Source organism: Lissotriton helveticus, chromosome 1_1, assembly GCF_964261635.1.
Source record: "Lissotriton helveticus chromosome 1_1, aLisHel1.1, whole genome shotgun sequence".
NCBI classification, from domain to species: Eukaryota; Metazoa; Chordata; class Amphibia; order Caudata; family Salamandridae; genus Lissotriton; species Lissotriton helveticus.
Genome location: NC_136057.1, coordinates 1730640468 through 1730660311, shown reverse-complemented (window position 1 = coordinate 1730660311; position 19844 = coordinate 1730640468).

Here is a 19844-nt window from a genome sequence, read left to right as displayed (position 1 = left end):
CGCAGAATAGTGGGTGTAACCTGCTATCAGAGGGTGTTTAGAGCGCCATAAATCTTTCAGATTGTTTAGTCTAGCTAATTCTATAATTGCTGATCTAACTTTATGCATTCTATTAAGATTACTCTGCCCGGTAGAATCTATTTTATAGTTAATAACACAATTAAAATCCCCAGCAATTATACTTTCTCCCTCCCATTCAAGTAGCTCTATACTTAATTCTTCAAATACTTTGGGATCATCAATATTAGGTCCATATACCACACATAGTACAAATTTTTTGTTATCGCCTTGCATCTGTGCAATTGCCCACCTGCCCCGAGCATCTGAAGCAGTTTTAATTGTATCAAATCGAGTTCCTCTTTGTTTTAAAATGGCTACCCCTCTAATAGTCGCATTCAGCGTGGAGCATACAACCAATTGATAACCCATCTGAGAAAGCAGTTAGCTTGAATTTAACTCACGCAGCTTAAAAAGAAACACATGTGTCTGTAATTGTTTCAGTTCTGTGAGGTAAAGCTGTGGTACAGTGATTTAGACTTAGTACTTCATTTGGAGCGAGATTGCACTGATTTGCACATTGTAATTGCCGTCCTTATGCATGTATTATATGTGCGTTAAAGATAGGATACACTGTAAAGGTGCAGTGGAATTTTCCACAGTTCCTACAGAACGTAAGCATGTGGCTCATAGGTTGGCCAGGAACCGGAAACGTCTGTTCTTGTGCTCGCTGAGCCGAGTAATTCAAGCTATTCCTGCTGCTGGAGCGGGTGGGCCCACGGGATTGTCGTTTTATGAACATGAGACATATTTTACAGTGAGTGCAATGATTTGCATATGGTTTCCCCAGAAAGGCTACTAGCAGGGAAGTAAAGAGGTGTAAAAAAAAATCAAAACTCCTGAAGGAGTTTTGCGTTTTTCAATACTTTAACAATAAACTGATTCGTTCAAGAATGATGCAGAAAATATAAAATTACACAACAACACTGAGACGAACTCTATTTTAAAGTCATGTGAAATGAGGAAGTATTTATCCTAGGTATTTTTTTTCATTATGAAGTAGTTCTTTCAATGCTAAATCAATTGTTCTACATGACAGATTCATTAAAGAAAGAAGCACAGCATTGACAGATAGCCACAAATACGTTTTCCGAAATTCATGTGGTTGTGGCCTTCCTCAGTGGGAAATCCTATCAGCCATTAAATGGTCAGTAGAATACTTCTTGTGTTTTTTAGTTAGATGAGCTGTAATGTGAAGCACAACAAGTTAAAGTAGATAATTTGTAGATGTTTTGGTCGCGTAATGGCATACTTACACCAGACCATCTTCAGGACTGGGCATCAGAAAACAACATTGATCGACCCTTGTTAAATCCTATTGGAAAGAGCAGTATATGCAATTTTCAAAGATATGTGACAATGCTTACTATAAAAATCAAACAAAGTGCACCTCAACAATGTGAGAAAACACCCATAGTATAATGTGGGGGTGTTACTCACAACCAGCATGCATGACAGTACCCACGCATGCTTCTACAAGAAATCACACCTGAAAAGTGGCGTTAGTCACCTCATTGAGTGCGGTTGGGTTTGTTCCTTGCCGCTCTTTGATTCATTCAGGTTTCAATTGAATTATTTTGCTCCTTTGGCGCACTAATTAAATTAGCAGTCAACATCATTGTGCCCTCTTCTCTTTTGTGATTACCTATCCGCAGATACAGAATGTTTGTTCGCCTAGGGTTTGCGTGTCCGAGCCTTTCTGGGTATAAGTTTCCCATATTTCAACCATTGTGAGTATTCAATTAATCATTGATCTTTCGCACATAGTCCTTGTAGCTTTGGCCCTTACCCTGTCCTGATGATGACCTCCCATGGTTGGATTGGGCTCAAAAATAGGCCCGGGCACCCCAAAAAAAGTCTTATAAGTAGTATGAAAAAAAGAGGGTGGGAAGTTATATAAAAGAGGAATATGTTCTCAACTTCACTGAGATAAATAAAAAATAAAAAAATGCCCATGTTGCCTCGACTTTCTGTGCATGGATTAGTTCACACTGGTGACCCACACCTGAATATAATTGAGACAACTTCTGCTCAGACCCCCTGCCCAATCTGCATACATTAATGTTCCAGTAGCCAGCCCCAGTCAGCATTCTATATCAATGGGCCGGCCCAGTGGGGGACTGGAAAAGACACATTCGGACCCTTGGTGAAAGGGGGATAATGGAGGGCCGTCTGCCTCCAGCTACAGGCCTCTAGATAGGCTGCTCAGTCCCCCACTGATGGTGGTATCAGACCAGCACAGACTGATCCCAGATCGGCCACCACGCTGCCCAAAAATCTGGCCAACCAGCTGCAACTCATATTCGGCCCATTGCCCGCCTTACCAATCCGACTCTGCTCACATTAACCACAAAAATCTAAATGCCCTGGACACCAGATGATATATAGACTCTATTGACCCCTTCACTTAAATTACCTCCTGAAGTCAAGAGTTGTGCGTTTTCATATCTATACGTACTTTCTGCACTGTGCAATCACTGTCTGTGCAATTCTGAATTCGGTTACTTGGATTAATGTATCTGAATGTACCAAACACCTCTTTATTTTTGTTGGTGTTCATGATTACATTTATTTGATTAATTCTGAATTAGTCATTTGAATTTGTTTTATAGTGGATGTATTAGGCATCCCCAATTAACAAAGGACATTGTTGGAAACAAATGAGTCTATATATAGTGAACCATTGTTTTTGTGATACTTACGCTGCCACCCGTTGCTACTTAGCATGCTGGGCATCCTCTTGTCTTTCGTAATTGTATTTTACACTATTTTACTACCCCAACTGCAATCAGAGGGGGCATTTTCCTTGCTTGCAAAAGGACCTGTGACATTCTTGCTACGCTAATACTCAAGAGGTAAAGAACCACTGGTCTAGCAATGTAGCTGCTTTTCACTTCAGAAGTCCTGGTATCCAGGAGCACAATGGGGTCTGCCTTTTTTGTGAAAGTGTGGGTTCTTCCTAGCATTTGGAGCACGACTCTTCTGGTTTTTGAGTTGTGTTAGACTACATTGCATAAGCTTTTCTTTCTCAGAATACGCATAAGCACTTTGGGAACCATTGATTGAAAAGTTTTAAGAACATATTTGCAGGACTGCCTTTTTCCATAATTTCTATGAGGACCTGACTTCTTGCTCTGGCATTCAAAGGAAGCTGGTCATGGGGGTGCTGCATCTTAAATCTTGTTTACAGAAATATCTCCTCATTGGAGTTAACGAAAAAATGCTATACCAAAAGGAGTGATGTTTTTGTGAACGGTATTTAGGCTACAATATTTATGTCAGACAATATTTTTGTTGTTGATATTCTGACATACAATCTTGTGGGGCTTGTGATGCCTAAGAATTTAAGCTTTGTCTCATGCTAGGAGTGTGATTGTCGGAGCCCACTCACCTGAATAGCCAGGTTCTGCTGGAGCGAACATTCTCCGCCCAATTGGCCAACCCTCAACACACGAAAGACTCCACAGGTGTTGGCGGGTCACTTTCCTGGGACAAGGGAGGTGGGGAGAGAGGAAAGTAGACAAGGAGGGTGGCTTCTTCTGTCTACCCCTGGATTGTTGTGATGGTGGGTTCCTTCTCGGATTCTTAGGAAGGCTGTGATGCGCAGAGCAGGTTGACTGGTTTTCCCTGTATGATATCCTGGATATCTTTCTATAGTTTACACAAGTAGGTAATACAGATTCATCAGAAATGTACAACTTTCTCTGTCTGAATACTGTTCAAATACACATCTTTCAGCACCCATTAAATTGCTAATCAAAATGATAGTAACACTCATCCTAAGTGTATATCCTATTATGACATAGAAGCCCATTAAGGATATCTGTGGCTGATAGGTACATATTGGTAGCAATCCAGAAGACCTCAATGGTCCAAAAAGCTAAGTTATCAGCTCACTCTCTTACTTGAAGACTGTGGTAAAACTATAGTCCACGTCACAATAACGCCTTGGAAGTGTTTGTTAGTCTTGCCTCTTTTCCTGAAAGGCTATATGGGCACAATAAATGTCTAGTAAGTTTGGAGAGTATCAGCAATGTTGCCACAGAAAAGGTCATGTATCTTACAGACAGTCTCAGGGAATGAGGAATAGTGCACTGCCCTTGCTCGTGCTAGCAATTTTCTTCCTTGCAATCTTGTCTGTTCTTTGTCGTTCTTTCGGGGGTGAAGCACGGAATTCGTAACGGAAGAAGAGGAGAATCTCACCAGGACCTGGAGCAGATGTGTAGGTAAGATGTATGATGCGGAAGAAGGGACCGGTGAAGGCTGCTGGGAGGAGCTGGACACAAGGCCTCTCTGTCTCTGAAGAGTTGGAAGTCAAGCAAATATCTGGGAAATGGGAGTGGTATTTAAATGCCACGCACCAAGATGAACAGCAAATCTCATGAGTGCTTAAGATCCCATGAGATCTCGAGTCTTGCTCCAAATGTTGCAAACCGGCTGAGTAGGGGCTGGAAGTTGGCCTCAAAAGGGTAATGAGCAAGGGATTTGGACTTGCAGGGTAAGGGAGAGGGCCCAGGGGGCACTGTGTGTCCTAATTGAGGAGCAGAGGAACATGATAGAAAGGTGATATCATATATATGGGAGGGGTGCTTAAATGAGTGGAGGATCGTGTTGGAAGGATGACCTCATAGATATGGGGGATGACTTTTATAGATATGTGCTCACGCTTGAAGTCCTGGGAGTTGCTCTGTAAACTACCAGATAGGTGGACGTGTTCTTAGTAGGTATAATATTAATTTGTATATGGTTGATTGTACATGTTAAAGGAATGGAAGATTGTCTTGCATTTTTGTTAATATTGCATAACAAATCCCAGACATACATCTAGATTCTTGCTACCAACAATCAAAACAATACACATCTGAGATATTGCAGAGTACAAAAGACACATTTTATGTTTATAGTGAACAGTGCAAATACATTAAAGAGATTAGAGTTTGATCAGAAACTGAAAAGCATTGAACCTGTCAGCAAAGCAATTCATATCTGAGATAATGGACAATACAATAGTAAAAACAGTGATTACTAGAAGCTTGGTGCAAATATTTACAAACCATCAGATGAAAAAGGTGCAAAAGAACATTCAGCTGAATGGGGCATCTGAGAAATGCTTCCTGAGCTTGCTGTTGAAATTCCTTATTATTGTGTTAATAAGACAGGTGCTACTATCTGATTCCAGAGAGCATTTGCTGCTCCTAGGCTAGTATTGAACAGTTTGGGGTCTATGGAAGTGCAAAGGCTACTCTCAGCTTTAGCAAACTAGAAGTACTGAGAAAGAGAAATAGGTGTCTGGCATATTGATGACTTTCTGTAAGCAACTGGGTTTTTGATTGAGGTGGTGAAAACCCCTTCTCAAGCAACAACCATAATCCTTGTTATGGTGAACTATGATAGTCAGTAAATTAAGCTGTGCCAAATCTTCTGGTAACTAGGCACAAAAGCAATCAGGATTAACTTGAAGGTACTGTGTAAAGTATTTATGCAGCGCACAATCAGCAATAAAGTGAAGACACCACACAAGAGATATCCCAAACCTATTTAGAGAAATCGAGTACAGTTTAATACATATAATGATACTAAAATGACAAAAATCCAGTCAGTAGAACCGGAGATATGCAATTCTAAAGGTTTAAGTAAAAATAACACCAAGAAGCAGAAAGCGCTAATTGTAGGTACCTAGTCACACTAGACTGGTACAAAGTCACAAGTTCAGGCCAAACGTGATGGAGTGTGAGCCAAATACAGCGACCAGGTTTGTCCCTCTAAAAATGTCACCTTCTCAAAGACCAGTGTGTACGGTTCAAAATTTCAGGATTTCACAGGAGTTCAATTGATGTCATACAAGAGGCATGGACCTGGGAAGGAACCTCTTAGGGATCAGGAAATCATACCAGCAGAGGCCAGCAGGTCCCAGGGAGGTCCAATTGCAGGTCCAACTGCAGGTTCAGGCAGGTCTAGTAGCGGTTCCAGGGAGGGTCCGTTGAAGCAGGTCAGCTGGGCTGTTGCACGCAGACCTCTGGAGTTTGTTGTGTCTCTGTACCTCAGAGCAGGAGGTCAGCCAACAGACTGTTGGAGTAACTTTGGTTAGCCTGGCATGTAGGGAGCAGGTCGAGTCTTCCTTCTCAGAGCAGGGCAGGTCTCAAGCAGCAGGACAGTTCTCTAAAGAACAAGGTAGGCTTCAAGCAGCAGGGCAGTCCTCTGTTGAACAAGGAAGGCCTCAAGCAGCAGAGCAGTCTGTAGTATCATGCATTTGTAATGAAATTTATTTTACACCTCCTGCTCAGCCAGTGCCTGTGCTCTGTGCCCAATAGAATGTTGGAGTCTTGATGTGCCTCGGAATGTTGGGACACGGGGAGGTGAAGTGGCAGTTGGACATGGGCTGGGCAGTTGACAGGCTGCTCCTGGTGGGGCTCTCCTTCAGAACCTAACTAACTGTTATTCTACATGTTACCTGCTTGAATAAATCTTACTGAGTTACTACTTCCTGCTTGGACCTCCTCACTACATTTGATGGCGAAGAGTTGGTGACGTACCAACGTAGAACAAGCGGATCTAAGGTACCTGGTGAAAACAGGTGGACCTGGAGATGGCGCAATCTACAGAAACTACAGTGGCTACTACCACAATGTACAAAAGCGGAGGTATCCACAGGAAAGGAAAATTTACATACATGGAACAAGGATTTTCTACTCAGAACAACTCCGACGTCAAAAAGGAAGAAGTATGCTCCTCACCGAAAACAAAAGAAGACAACATGAAACAAGTGTGTTCTGCAATCAACATGTATGACAACAAGCGAGAAACAAGCATCGAAAAGAAAAGAAAAGAAGACAACAACACAAGTAAGATGAAGCACTACACCGTTCAGCCCCACCAGTGGCCTCAACATCGGCCAGCCCTAGCTCAGGCATGCTGTGCTCATCTACACTACACATTTTCGACTTTGGCTTTACCACCGCAATCTGCTGCACTGCTATGCTCTTCCTACTACTTTCAGACTGCTGTTGGTTTTATCTTGATTTTCAAACAGCGGTAAGAAGATGTTGTTGCTGAACGATATGCCTTCTTACTACATTATGCTGTGTGATCCTCAGCACTTGCTGTACATGTAACTATCTTCAATTAAGTCATCTTGTATTTCATCCTTCCTGCGTGGACCTTCATCACTACACAGTCCTTTGGTAGCAACAGGGCAGTCCTCTGAAGAACAAGGCAGGCCTCAAGCAGCAGTGCAGTCCTCTGGGGTACAAGGCAGTCCTTTTTATGTAATGTCCACAGATCTAGGCGTCTACTGATGAGTGACTCAGGAGGTCCAATATTTATACCTGGTACCATACCTCAAAGTGGAGGAAACGTCTAGTCCAGCCCCACATCTGGTTCTGGAATGTTCCATCCTTTCCGTTTCATTCCCTACCAAGGTTCCAAGAAATCTAGGGTGACAAAAGACTGGTGTCAAGCTCCTTTGTAAGTGTGCTGGAGGCAGCCTTTTGAAATGTAAGTGGGGCTTTGAATAGCTCTGCCTATCCCATCTTCCCAGCTACACTCTGGTCCTATTGTTCACTGTCAGGTCCCAATACGCATTCTCAATAGTGGAGCAATTAAACGGCCAAGGCAGCTGGAAACTCATAGAAGGCCTCAGAAAGCTTTAGGGCAAGAAAATGCTAGCTTTGTAAAAGTGGTATTTTCAAAATTGTAATCTAAAATCTGACTATAACATTAAAGAGGATTCTAATTTACAACTCATTTATATCACAGGATATTTCTACCTGCTCCCAATCAAAAGTTAGCACTTATTAAATATAATAAGGTAACTGTGAGGCAATGGGTTCCGCCCTTCAAACCTGCCTGATTATTTGCTTTTTGTTCACCTGGTTGTTGAGCCTTTTACTGTGGGTGAGCCTCACAACTGGTGATTCACACATGGTAAACTCACAGTAAAAGGAATGCACAGATGATTTACCGCCAGTGTCTGCTCTTAAAGACAAAGTGGCTGCAACACAGTAGGGGTAAGGAGCCCATGTCTGGTTATGCATGGGCTGTGCGTGTGCTACTCCTGTCGTGTGCATCTCAGTAACTGCGCACAGGTAACTTGGTGCACAGGGGACTCTGCAGGATTGGATATTAACCTGGGGTAGGCCTCATAATGTTAGTGTACACTCATAGGGAAAGTCAGTGTGGTTTACTGTCTTGTCTGTATTGACTGTCCATTATACACCAATGAGGAACACTGCCTTAGATTGCAGCTTATTTTCTCCTTTTCCTACAGAGACCGGTGATGGTCTGGGGTGGAATATGTGTGCCAAACCCAAATATGAGAGTTCTAAGAAAATCAAGCAATCAATAAATCAGAGTACTTGTAAAGCGTGCTACTTACCCGTGAGGGTCTGAAGGCGCTGAGGGGAGGGGGTGCCGCTACTGCTCGAAGAGCCAGGTCTTGAGGAGTCTTCTGAAGGCGAGTAGGTCTTGGGTCTGCCGTAGGTGGGTAGGGAGGGTGTTCCAGGTCTTGGCGGCGAGGTAGTAGAAGGATCTGCCACCGGAGGTTGTTTGTTGGATGCCAGGAACAGTGGCAAAGGCGAGGCTGGTGGAGCGGAGCTGGCGGGTGGGGGTGTAGAAGCTGAGTCTGCTGTTCGGGTAGGCTGGTCCGGTGTTGTGGAGTGCTTTGTGTGCATGGGTGAGGAGCTTGAAGGTGATCCTCTTGTCGACGGGGAGCCAGTGTAGGTATCTCAGGTGGGGGGTGATGTGGCTGAGGCGGGGGACGTTGACGATCAGTCGGGCGGGGGCGTTTTGGATGCATTGTAGTCGTCCTAGGTGTTTGGCTGGGATTCCTGAGTAGAGTGCGTTGCCGTAGTCCAGTCTGCTGCCGACGAGGGCCTGTGTCACGTTCTTCTTGTTTCGGTTGGGATCTACTTGTAGATCCTGCGGAGTATGCGGAGGGTGTTGTAGCAGGAGGAGGAGACGGCGTTGACCTGTTTAGACATGGAGTGGGAGGAGTCGAGGATGAATCCTAGGTTGTGTGCATGGTCGGTGGGTGTTGGTGCTGTTCCCAGTGTGGTCGGCCACCAGGAGTCGTCCCAGGCTGAGGGGGTGGGTCCGAGGATCAGTACCTCCATCTTGTCCGAGTTCAGCTTCAGACGGATGTTCCTCATCCAGTCAACGATGGCCTTCATTCCCTCGTGGAGGTTGGTTTTGGTGGTGTGCGGGTCCTTGGTGAGGGAGAGGATGAGCTGGGTGTCGTCAGCGTAGGAGATGATATTGAGGTCGTGTTGTTAGGCCACTTGTGCGAGGGGGCAATGTAATGAAATTCCTAGGCAGTTAGAATATAATTGACATGCTGGCTGGTCAAAACATTAGGTAAGAAAGTGATAAATCTGGCTCCGTGCAAAACATAATACAATTAAAACATGAAAATTTCTTTAGTTCTATTTATTTTTGTTAAAAAAGAGGTGAGAAAAAGTTTGAACATAATACATATTTTACACATATATCTCTGAAGTTAAAAAAAGGGTACATTAACAATTTTGATATAATGATTAGACTCTATGTTGCAATGAGTATAGGTTGTATTCTGAAAAGAGTCAATATCATGAAAATATATTTTTTACATTCATAAAATGCACCATTTATACAAGGCGATTAATTTTTATTTAAAAAAAAAAAAAGGAAACTCTCCGTTCCCTTGTGACACTCCTGACGAAGGCAACCTTGTGCCGAAACGCACGTTGAGACGACTATCAGTTTGCAGCCACATTATATTAATCGCCTTGTATAAATGGTGCATTTTATGAATGTAAAAAATATATTTTCATGATATTGACTCTTTTCAGAATACAACCTATACTCATTGCAACATAGAGTCTAATCATTATATCAAAATTGTTAATGTACCTTTTTTTAACTTCAGAGATATATGTGTAAAATATGTATTATGTTCAAACTTTTTCTCACCTCTTTTTTAACAAAAATAAATAGAACTAAAGAAATGTTCATGTTTTAATTGTATTATGCTTTGCACGGAGCCAGATTTATCACTTTCTTAACTAATGTTTTGACCAGCCAGCATGTCAATTATATTCTAACTGCCTAGGAATTTCATTACATTGCATTATTGCCCTGTCCTAGGAGTTTTTCCAAACCTTACAGGGGATCCCTTTTTATTGCTCACTTGTGCGAGGGGGGCCATGTAGACGTTGAACAGCATCGGGCTGAGGGATGAGCCCTGGGGGACGCCGCAGATGATGTGGGTGGCCTCGGATCGGAAGGGCGGGAGGCAGACGCTCTGGGTCCTGCTGGAGAGGAAGGACGTGGTCCAGTCAAGGGTCTTCTCTTGGATTCCGGCTTCTAGGAAGCGTGTCTTTAGAGTGCGATGGCAGACCGTGTTGAAGGCGGCTGACAGGTCCAGGAGGATGAGGGTTGATGTTTCGCCTTTGTCTAGTTGTAAAAAGGGTCAGCCCCGATCGCACCCGATGCCCAGGCTGCTGGTGCAGGGCGACTCTTTGTTTTCTTCTTGAGTAGTTACCAAATAAAGAGACGGGCACTGGAAGTAGGAAGACAAGGAAAAAGGTTTATTACTCATGAGGAGAGCATGTCCTTTGGGACACTCAGCATGGTGTCTTCGGGAGGTGCTCTAACAAGTTTATCTGAGGCTTCGTCTTTTATACACAGGTTTATGACACACACACACATCCTTCATTATAATCAAGGCATTGTAAAGTATGGAGGTATTCCAACACATGGCTACAGTAGGCCCTTATTCTCCATGCAATAGGAGGGGGCTGTCATGCGGCTGAGTGTTCTGCTGATTCCATTGGAATGTGTGCTCCTGATCGAATCTCAGGGGTGGGGGTGGTCATGATCAATAGCGGCTCCTTTCAAGAGAGACGAGTGCATACAGTAGTGGACAATGAACTGTATCCTCAGGCTAAGGGATGACCAGCGGTCCGTGCAGACATTCAGGCTCAGAGGAAGAGGTCATCAAAGGAGGGGTATTCATGGAGGGACAGGAGGTGTTGGTCAGGCGCGGGGTGCGATTCTTTAGGGACAGAGTCATGCGGGAGGGGAGGGCTCATGACTCGCGCATGTGGGAGAGGGGGGCAGTCAGGGGCATGGGGGAAGCTTGCAGGGTCAGGGAAGGGGCGCTGGCAATCGACCGCAAACTGAGAGACCATGGTACCTAAAATGGCTGTCGTGTACGTGTGTGCATGGGTCTATGCTAGTGGGACAACACAGTCAGAGTTTTAGCGATACACACTCTGTTTACACCAAGGGGTACGGTGAACATAAATGAACGCCGCTTATGTACATACACATTGCTATTTTTAACAGTCGCCACTTTTTACATAAGCACGTTCAATTTCTACACAGTCGATGTGATAGGCAAAATATAATACATGTTAATTTACATTTGTTGAGTTCTAAATACAAGCCTAGAGATGGGCATAATATTTAGTCAGGGTTTAAAAGACTTTTTCTCCGATGACATCAATATACAGTAAAAAGTGCCGTATGTGACCTTTGGGCTTGAGTGATCGATGAAACATTTTTGTAAGCAATAAAAATTGAGGGAGAAATGCAATTCGATGTAAACAACTAGTCAAGGGGTGAGTAGAAAGTTCTGGAAGGGGGGGGTCTTAGCGAAAATTTCTTTTTCAAGGACGAGCCACCACTGGTAGAGTCTGTTAGTCCGTTTTTCTTTTTGTTGGCGCTTTTGAGCACCGGCGGTGGAGCTATAAATCCAGCTCGGAATCATCCTTACACGTTGCAGGGTGCGATCAGTCCTCTGCTGTTAGATCACAGTCCTGTTTCCTAACTCATTTTCTTAGGGGTGCCTCATGCTGGGCACCTGCGTGTCTTTCTGTTTTTCCGTGGCAAAATCCCAGTCCATAGTCAAAGTTTATATGAAAAAGGTTTGTTGAATAACCGAGGGAAGAGAGGGCGGAGTGGGGCCAGATCTTCGAACACACCAAGGGACCAAGGGAGCAAAGGATGATGAGCAAGCAAGCCCAACAGTCGGACTCGAAAAAGGGGACGGGGACTTTCAGGCACAAGTGGGTCAGCAAGTCGAGGGCTTCAAGACAGCCCTTCATTCTTTCATCTGCCGATATTGAGAGTTGTGCCTCGTCCCGCGTCTCGTTGCTCTGCGGCTCCACCTTTGGTTGCGGTCACGTGTGCTTCATGATCTGTGGCCAGGCTGTGCGTCACGTCCAGCTCCTCTCCTCCGGTTATTATATCTTTAAATGAGTAGAAAACAAGTTTTTAGAACAACTGGCAGGAGAAGATATTTATACATCTTAATTCCGTCCCCAATCCTGTGTAGGTGGGGGATAAGTTCATCGGTCACAGTCAGAGGTCGTTATTTACGGAGTCTGTAGGAGTGCATGGTCATGGAATTCATAACCCTATTCGGTGCTCATTCGTGACGTTCGTGGAGAGAAATTGGACCTTTACACACAGTGTAACATTATAGAAAATTCAAAGTCGAGTCCTTATGTAGAGACTCGTTCTTCCCTGTAACCCAAGTATCGACAATCTTACATTTCCCTTCGGGGTCGGCTAACTCTTGTATGTGGGGCATTATCGTCATGAAGAAAGGGGATGGACGTAAGACATGCTCTTCTTGGGGAGTGAACGTTAATCGAAGTCATTGATTTCGCTTTCGGGGGTAGATGACATGTAGCTGGGGTTAATCGGGGGAATGGGGACGTTTGGACAGGGAGCTGGGGTCGATCGGGAGAAGTGGGGTACTCTGGACATCCACGCTTAGGCGCAAGGGGCGGGGCAATCGGGACATTCGGGGACCGCATTTTCTAACGAACTGAGAAACAGAAGACCATTGACGTTATAGTTCCCTTATAAAAGGCCAGATTAGGGGACATCCGTCGTCTTACCCGTCCTTTCCTTCATTACCAACTCAGGTTCTATTGTTTGCAGAAGGGAGAGGTAGTAATATGGCAAGTCTCAATCGTTTTGGTCAATTTTGCTGAACACCTTTGCGTTCGAGGGAACCCAATTATGTTTGTGTCGGAGGGACACAACGCCACCATACAAGAAAAAGAGGAAACGGGGGGGGGGCTTCTGGAGAGAGGGAGAGAGAGAGGGAGAGAGAGAGAGAGAGAGAGAGAGAGAGCGAGAGAGAGAGAGAGAAAGAGAGAGAGAGAGAGAGAGAGAGAGGGAGAGAGAGAGAGAGAGAGAGAGAGAGAGAGAGAGAGAGAGAGAGAGAGAGAGAGAGAGAGAGAGTCGTACTCTAAACGAACCATTCGTACACGTATGCCGTGGGGAGAGAGAGAGAGTCGTGTACAATAATGGTCCATTCAGTGCGCACACAACTTAGAACGGCAGGGGCTAAGTAATGCGTAAACACAAGCGGAGGGATGACGTATATTCATGCATCATGTACACACAAATTCAGACGGGGGAGACAGCACATGTATCACACACAAAGATCCAAGACAAGACATAAAACAGTTATTGGCCAAAATTATCTTTTCCTGTACGTTGTGCGCCTCTTAACATCCTAAGCTCTTTTTACCTTTTATTCTTCTCTTTTATCGTCGGCTGTCTTCACTAGTGGCTTTCTTTGTACACGCTCACGCCGTTGGCAATTGGTCACGAACTAACCTGGTCGGACTAATGCTCACGGTGGTTTATCCGAATCATTTTTAGCAAGTGCGTTTCCAGGCTGAGACAACAGTTGGTGTCAATTGGAGAGCAAGGGGGCAGCTTTTAGTTATATGCCTATGTGGATGCGAAAAAAGGAGGTAGTAGGTTTTCAAATATTGGCAATATCCCTAGTCCTCTCGGCGGGGGGATACTTGTGTAACCCCTACCTCGAAATACCCTAAACTTTTCCCTACTTAGTTTAAAACGTAAGAATGCTCAATCATGTGTGTACATTATTCTTTTTGTTTTATTCGGTGTTTGTCGCGGTCAGGTACTATAATCAGACCCTTTTTCCCGTCTCTTCGTCCGCTGGATCACCATTTTCGTCGGCATTCCGAGGTGACCTGCAGAGAGAGGGAAAAGAAGGGAGGGGAGAGCAGGCTACATTGATACGCACTCGCGCGCATAACCCAGAAAGGTTTTTACTTACTGCGTACTCGGCCTATTTCCACAGGATGCAGTCACTGCAAACGGGGGCGTTTAAGCCCAGGTGGACCGTTAGTGTGATTTTTCTTATACAGGTAGCATATAAAGTGTGGGCTAAATACCTGGACCTTCAGCGGTTGCCTTTGGCTGTATAAAAAGGAAAAATACACAACTAAAATTCGACCCTTCATATTTGCAATATTTCTACGTGTTATACCTTTTCAACCCTTTATGTAATCGAGCTTGGTCATTCCACCTTCATTTCAGTTATATCGAAAAATAGGGGTTATTCATTCAAGACTTTATCAATTTACACGGACAATTATAGTTGCTTTCTCAAAAAATCTTTAATAAGAATGTCGATGCATAAATACGGGCCTACAACCCCGTGGACCGGCCACGGAGCAGGCTGGAGCGGAGTCAGTGGTCGTTTATTTCACATAAAAGGTGCGAAAAGCGCAATAAAATCATATCGAGACTTCAGTGTGAACGAGTGTCATAAGTGTTGGGCTTCCAACTTTCAATAATCATGATGTGCAAAATTTTAAACAACAATTCATTGTCCGAATGTTCAATCAATACCCATTTGATGTCAATTCGCCGTCTGAACACATAATCAGTACCCATCCAATATCACTTCTTTGTCCGAACCTATAACCAGTACACATCCTATATCAATTCATGTGGTTAAAAAAAAACCTTCATACATAACTCATGACACCAGGGCCGAACAATTGGGGTACAACAAGGAGTTGAAAGTTTCATTTGCATCGGCGCCATTTTGGGTGCAGTCAGGCAGAACCAGGCATAGTCTAAATGTCTACTAACTCGTGGTTGGGCCCAGAGCTTCCTTTGGTAGTCCAAAGTTCTGTTAAAGGGCAAAAGAAAGGATTGGTGGTTTGAACCATCAGTCAAAAAGGGGAGGGAGGCAACAATGTTCCTACCGGGTCATACTGTGCTTTCACCGGAACTGATCCGAATTGTGGTCTATAGGACTCTAGTCATTCAAACTGAGGCTGGCGCCAGCATGGGAGCGCCGACGTCCTGCGGCTACATTTCCATCGTTCCGTGGGCAATCATGGCAGTCACTCCCCATCGGGGGTATTTGCGGGAGTCGGGGACTCCCGCGGCTCCTCTAGAATCTTCAAGGTTGTGGAGAACTATGACGGTGGAGTCAGTAAGTGACCGGGCCATTCCTTCATGCTGGGCCCGCTCTTGCCAGGTCGATCGCCATTTTGAGAGTTCGGCAGCTACCGGCGATCGCGGGGTAAAGTGAGCGGACGGGCTCCACCCTGCCGGGCGAGGCGTTGCAGCATGGCCACAGTGGAAGAACCCTTTTCCGGGCGCCTGGAACGTTGAGGGTGCAGTTGGGAAGCCTCCACCTGAGGAGGCGGGAGAGGCCTGTTCGCACCGTCTCTCCCTCCCAGTGCACCCCACGGCGTCTCGCTTGACATTTGTTATGGCCGGACCAGGCGATGAGGACGGGGGGGGGTCGGAGGCATATGCAAGACATCCCCCCCAGAGTTGTCGCAGCAATTATAGAGGAAAGAAGTGGTGTCTGGCGTGTTGTCGCTGCTAATACGAAGGAGAAAAGAAACAATGTCCCGTCCGTCTTTGGGCCGGGCTTCCGGTGGATGTCGGCCGGACGCCCCTTGCTGTGGCCCCATGAACGGGTTCCTTGGTTCATCGGCTGCAGCCGGATCCCATCGGCCCCAGCCCCCGGCCGTTGGTGGCCGGACCGGAAGAGCATGTGGCGGGACTACCTGCAACTCTCAAGGGCCACCGCGGCCGGACTGGGAGAGAGAGGGGAGGGTCGAGGACACACCCCCCCTGCAACTCTCCGGTGTTGTCAAGGCAATCCCCTGGCCGGGTCCCGCTGGCCTCGGCCTCTCCTCCGGCTACGCCCTACGTTAGGATCTCCTGGCCAACTGTTGGCAGCAGGACCCGCCTTATATGGGTTGCTTTCGGCTGGGCGTGGTTGCAACCCTGCTCCACCTTGGAAGGTTCCAGAGTGGGGGCGGATGTTCTGTTAACTTGTATTTTCCCCAGTTTATCGTTCTTATTGTTTTCCAGTTTCTCATTACGGGTTACTAAATAGGTTTTACCATTAAGTATTGTTATCGTTTTCCTTGTTCGTTATTTAATAAAAAGTTCATTTTTCATCAGTGGCCTACTGAATTCGTTTTCCTATTTCCTTCTTTCCAGGTTGTTTCATGCTAAAGTTTTTCCGTTAACAGGTTACAGTGATCACTTTATTATCTCATATGTCCTTTTCACTAGGGGTGCTCTCTGGTCGGGCCAGGTGATCTTCCTCTAGTAAATGGTCCGGGCGAGACTGGCGTATCAGTCAGTGGGGAGTAGATAGGCATGGCAGATTACAACGGGGAACAAAGGTCCGCATTACCTACCCTTCACTACTTGCAAAGTTTTTCCTACGTTTCTTTGCAAACAGGGAATACCTCCAAAAAAAGAACCAATTCCCAAACAGTCAATGTTCGGGCAAACAATCAATCAATGAGGAACGAAATAGGTACGACGTGTTAAAGGTTTGCGTTACCCACCCTTCGCTCTCTGCAAAGGGAGAGAGAATATTCCTATTCTTCCCCGTTTGCAGGCAGAGAAGATTCCTAAGAGAACCAACTTCGAACAATTCAATGCTCGATTCAATCAATCAATCAATGGGGAGAAAAAAATAGGCACGACGTGTTAAAGTTTTGCGTTGCCTACCCTTCACTATCTGCAAAGACTAAACAGAGTATGGCGATTCTGTGTTTGTTTGTAAATAGAGAATCTCCCAGAAGCAATCAATAGGCAATACTAGTATTTTCAAACAATCAATCAATCAATCAATTTCGCAATTTGTCGTGTGTCACGACCTTACCCGGACCGGACCATGTGGGCAGTTCTTCGCCTTCCTTTTTCCAGCGCCCGATCGTTCTCTTTCTCCATGTTTTTACCGCAGCATTCCTGTGGGATTCCAGTCAGGACAATAGGTCACTTGAGAGAGGTCCGTTCGGAATCGGTGAAGCTCATTCAATCGGCAGCCGGACGAGGGCCCTCTCAAGGCAGGTATACTCCAATAATTTAGATGTTCACTCCATCATCTGGACCTCTCTTACCGGACCTTATGTCGCTGATGGACCCCGCGTTTGGGGCGCCAATTGTAAAAAGGGTCAGCCCCGATCGCACCCGATGCCCAGGCTGCTGGTGCAGGGCGACTCTTTGTTTTCTTCTTGAGTAGTTACCAAATAAAGAGACGGGCACTGGAAGTAGGAAGACAAGGAAAAAGGTTTATTACTCATGAGGAGAGCATGTCCTTTGGGACACTCAGCATGGTGTCTTCGGGAGGTGCTCTAACAAGTTTCTCTGAGGCTTCGTCTTTTATACACAGGTTTATGACGCACACACACACATCCTTCATTATAATCAAGGCATTGTAAAGTATGGAGGTATTCCAACACATGGCTACAGTAGGCCCTTATTCTCCATGCAATAGGAGGGGGCTGTCATGCGGCTGAGTGTTCTGCTGATTCCATTGGAATGTGTGCTCCTGATCGAATCTCAGGGGTGGGGGTGGTCATGATCAATAGCGGCTCCTTTCAAGAGAGACGAGTGCATACAGTAGTGGACAATGAACTGTATCCTCAGGCTAAGGGATGACCAGCGGTCCGTGCAGACATTCAGGCTCAGAGGAAGAGGTCATCAAAGGAGGGGTATTCATGGAGGGACAGGAGGTGTTGGTCAGGCGCGGGGTGCGATTCTTTAGGGACAGAGTCATGCGGGAGGGGAGGGCTCATGACTCGCGCATGTGGGAGAGGGGGGCAGTCAGGGGCATGGGGGAAGCTTGCAGGGTCAGGGAAGGGGCGCTGGCGATCGACCGCAAACTGAGAGACCATGGTACCTAAAATGGCTGTCGTGTACGTGTGTGCATGGGTCTATGCTAGTGGGACAACACAGTCAGAGTTTTAGCGATACACACTCTGTTTACACCAAGGGGTACGGTGAACATAAATGAACGCCGCTTATGTACATACACATTGCTATTTTTAACATAGTTGGCGTCTGATGTCGTCTGTGGCGGCGATAAGGGCTGTCTCGGTGCTGTGGTTTCATCTGAACCCGGACTGGGACGGGTCCAAGATGTTGTTGTCTGTCAAGTGGTGGGCCAGTTGCATGTTGACGATTTTCTCGATGACCTTCGCCGGGAACGGGAGCAGAGAGATCGGCCGGATGTTCTTGAGGTCCTTGGGGTCCGCCTTGGGCTTCTTGAGGAGGGCATTGATTTCGACATATTTCCAGCTTTCCGGGAATGTCGCTGTTTCGAAGGAGATGTTGATGACCTTCCGTAGTTGGGGTGCGATGGCAGCATCTGCTTTGTTGAATATGTGGTGTGGGCACGGGTCTGACGGAGATCCTGAATGGATGGAGTTCATGACCTTGCGTGTCTCATCGTCGTTGACGTTGTGCCAGGAGGTCAGGCGGTTGGCGCTGGTGGTGTTCACAGGGGAGGTGGGGTCTGGCGTAGTCGGTGCGGTTATGGTGTTGAAGCTGTCATGGATGTCAGCGATCTTGCGGTGGAAGAAGATGGCCAGTGAGTTGCACAGTTCTTGTGACGGCGGTATGTCGTTGGCGTTGGCGCTGGGGTTGGAGAGTTCCTTTACGATGCTGAAAAGCTCTTTGCTGTTGTGTGCGTTGTTATCCAGGCGGTCTTTGAAGGAGGATCTCTTGGCTAATCTGATGAGGTTGTGATGTCTGCAGGTGGCAGCATGGTTGTCCGGAGTGCGTTCGTGGAGCCATATCTTCTCTAGTTTCCGGCATGTGCGTTTGGAGGTCTGCAGCTCGTCGGTGAACCAGGTGGCTCTCTTGCTGGCGTGGTTGTTGGAGGGTTTCTACAGTGAGGCAAGGGTGTTTGCGCAGTCGTCGATCCACTGTCTGAGGTTGCGGGCTGCGGTGTCTGTGTTGGTGGGGGTCGGTGGGTGGGTTTTGGGTGAGGGTGGTGATCAGCTGATCTTCGGTGACTTTGCTCCAGTAGCGGCGAGGTAGCTATTGAGTGCGGTGGTGCGTGGTTGGTTTATTGAAAGTGTAATGGATGCAGTGGTGGTCGGTCCAGTGGAGTTCGGTGGTGTGTTAGAAGGGGACGTGGGTGCCTGTGGAGAAGACGGGGTCCAGCGTTTGGCCAGCGGCGTGGGTGGGTGCGGTGACAAGTTGTCTGAGGCCGAGGTTGGCAAGGTTGTCGATCGGGGTGGCGGAGTTGGCGTCGTTGTTGTTCTCGAGGTGGAAATTCAGGTCCCTGAGGAGGATGTAGTCCTTGGAGGCAAGTGCGTGGGTGCTGGCGAGGTCGGCGATGGAGTCGCTGAATTGAGCTCAGGGTCCGGGGGGTCTGTAGATGAGTGTTTCTCTGAGGGTGGTGTTGGGGTCGGTGTGGATCCGGAAGTGCAGGTGTTCGGCGGTGTTGAGGGTGTCATCTGCGTGGGTGGCGACCTTGAGGGTGGACTTGTGGATGATGGCTATTCCTCCTCCGATTCCGTTGGCGCGATCCCTGCGGGTGATCTTGTTGCCGTCCGGGATGGCTATGGCGATGTCGGGCGCCAAGGAGTCGTTCCACCATGTCTCGGTCAGGAAGGCCACGTCTGGGGCGGAGGTGTCAAGCAGATCCCAGAGCTCGACTGTGTATTTGCGTGCGGAGCGGGTGTTGAGGAGTATGC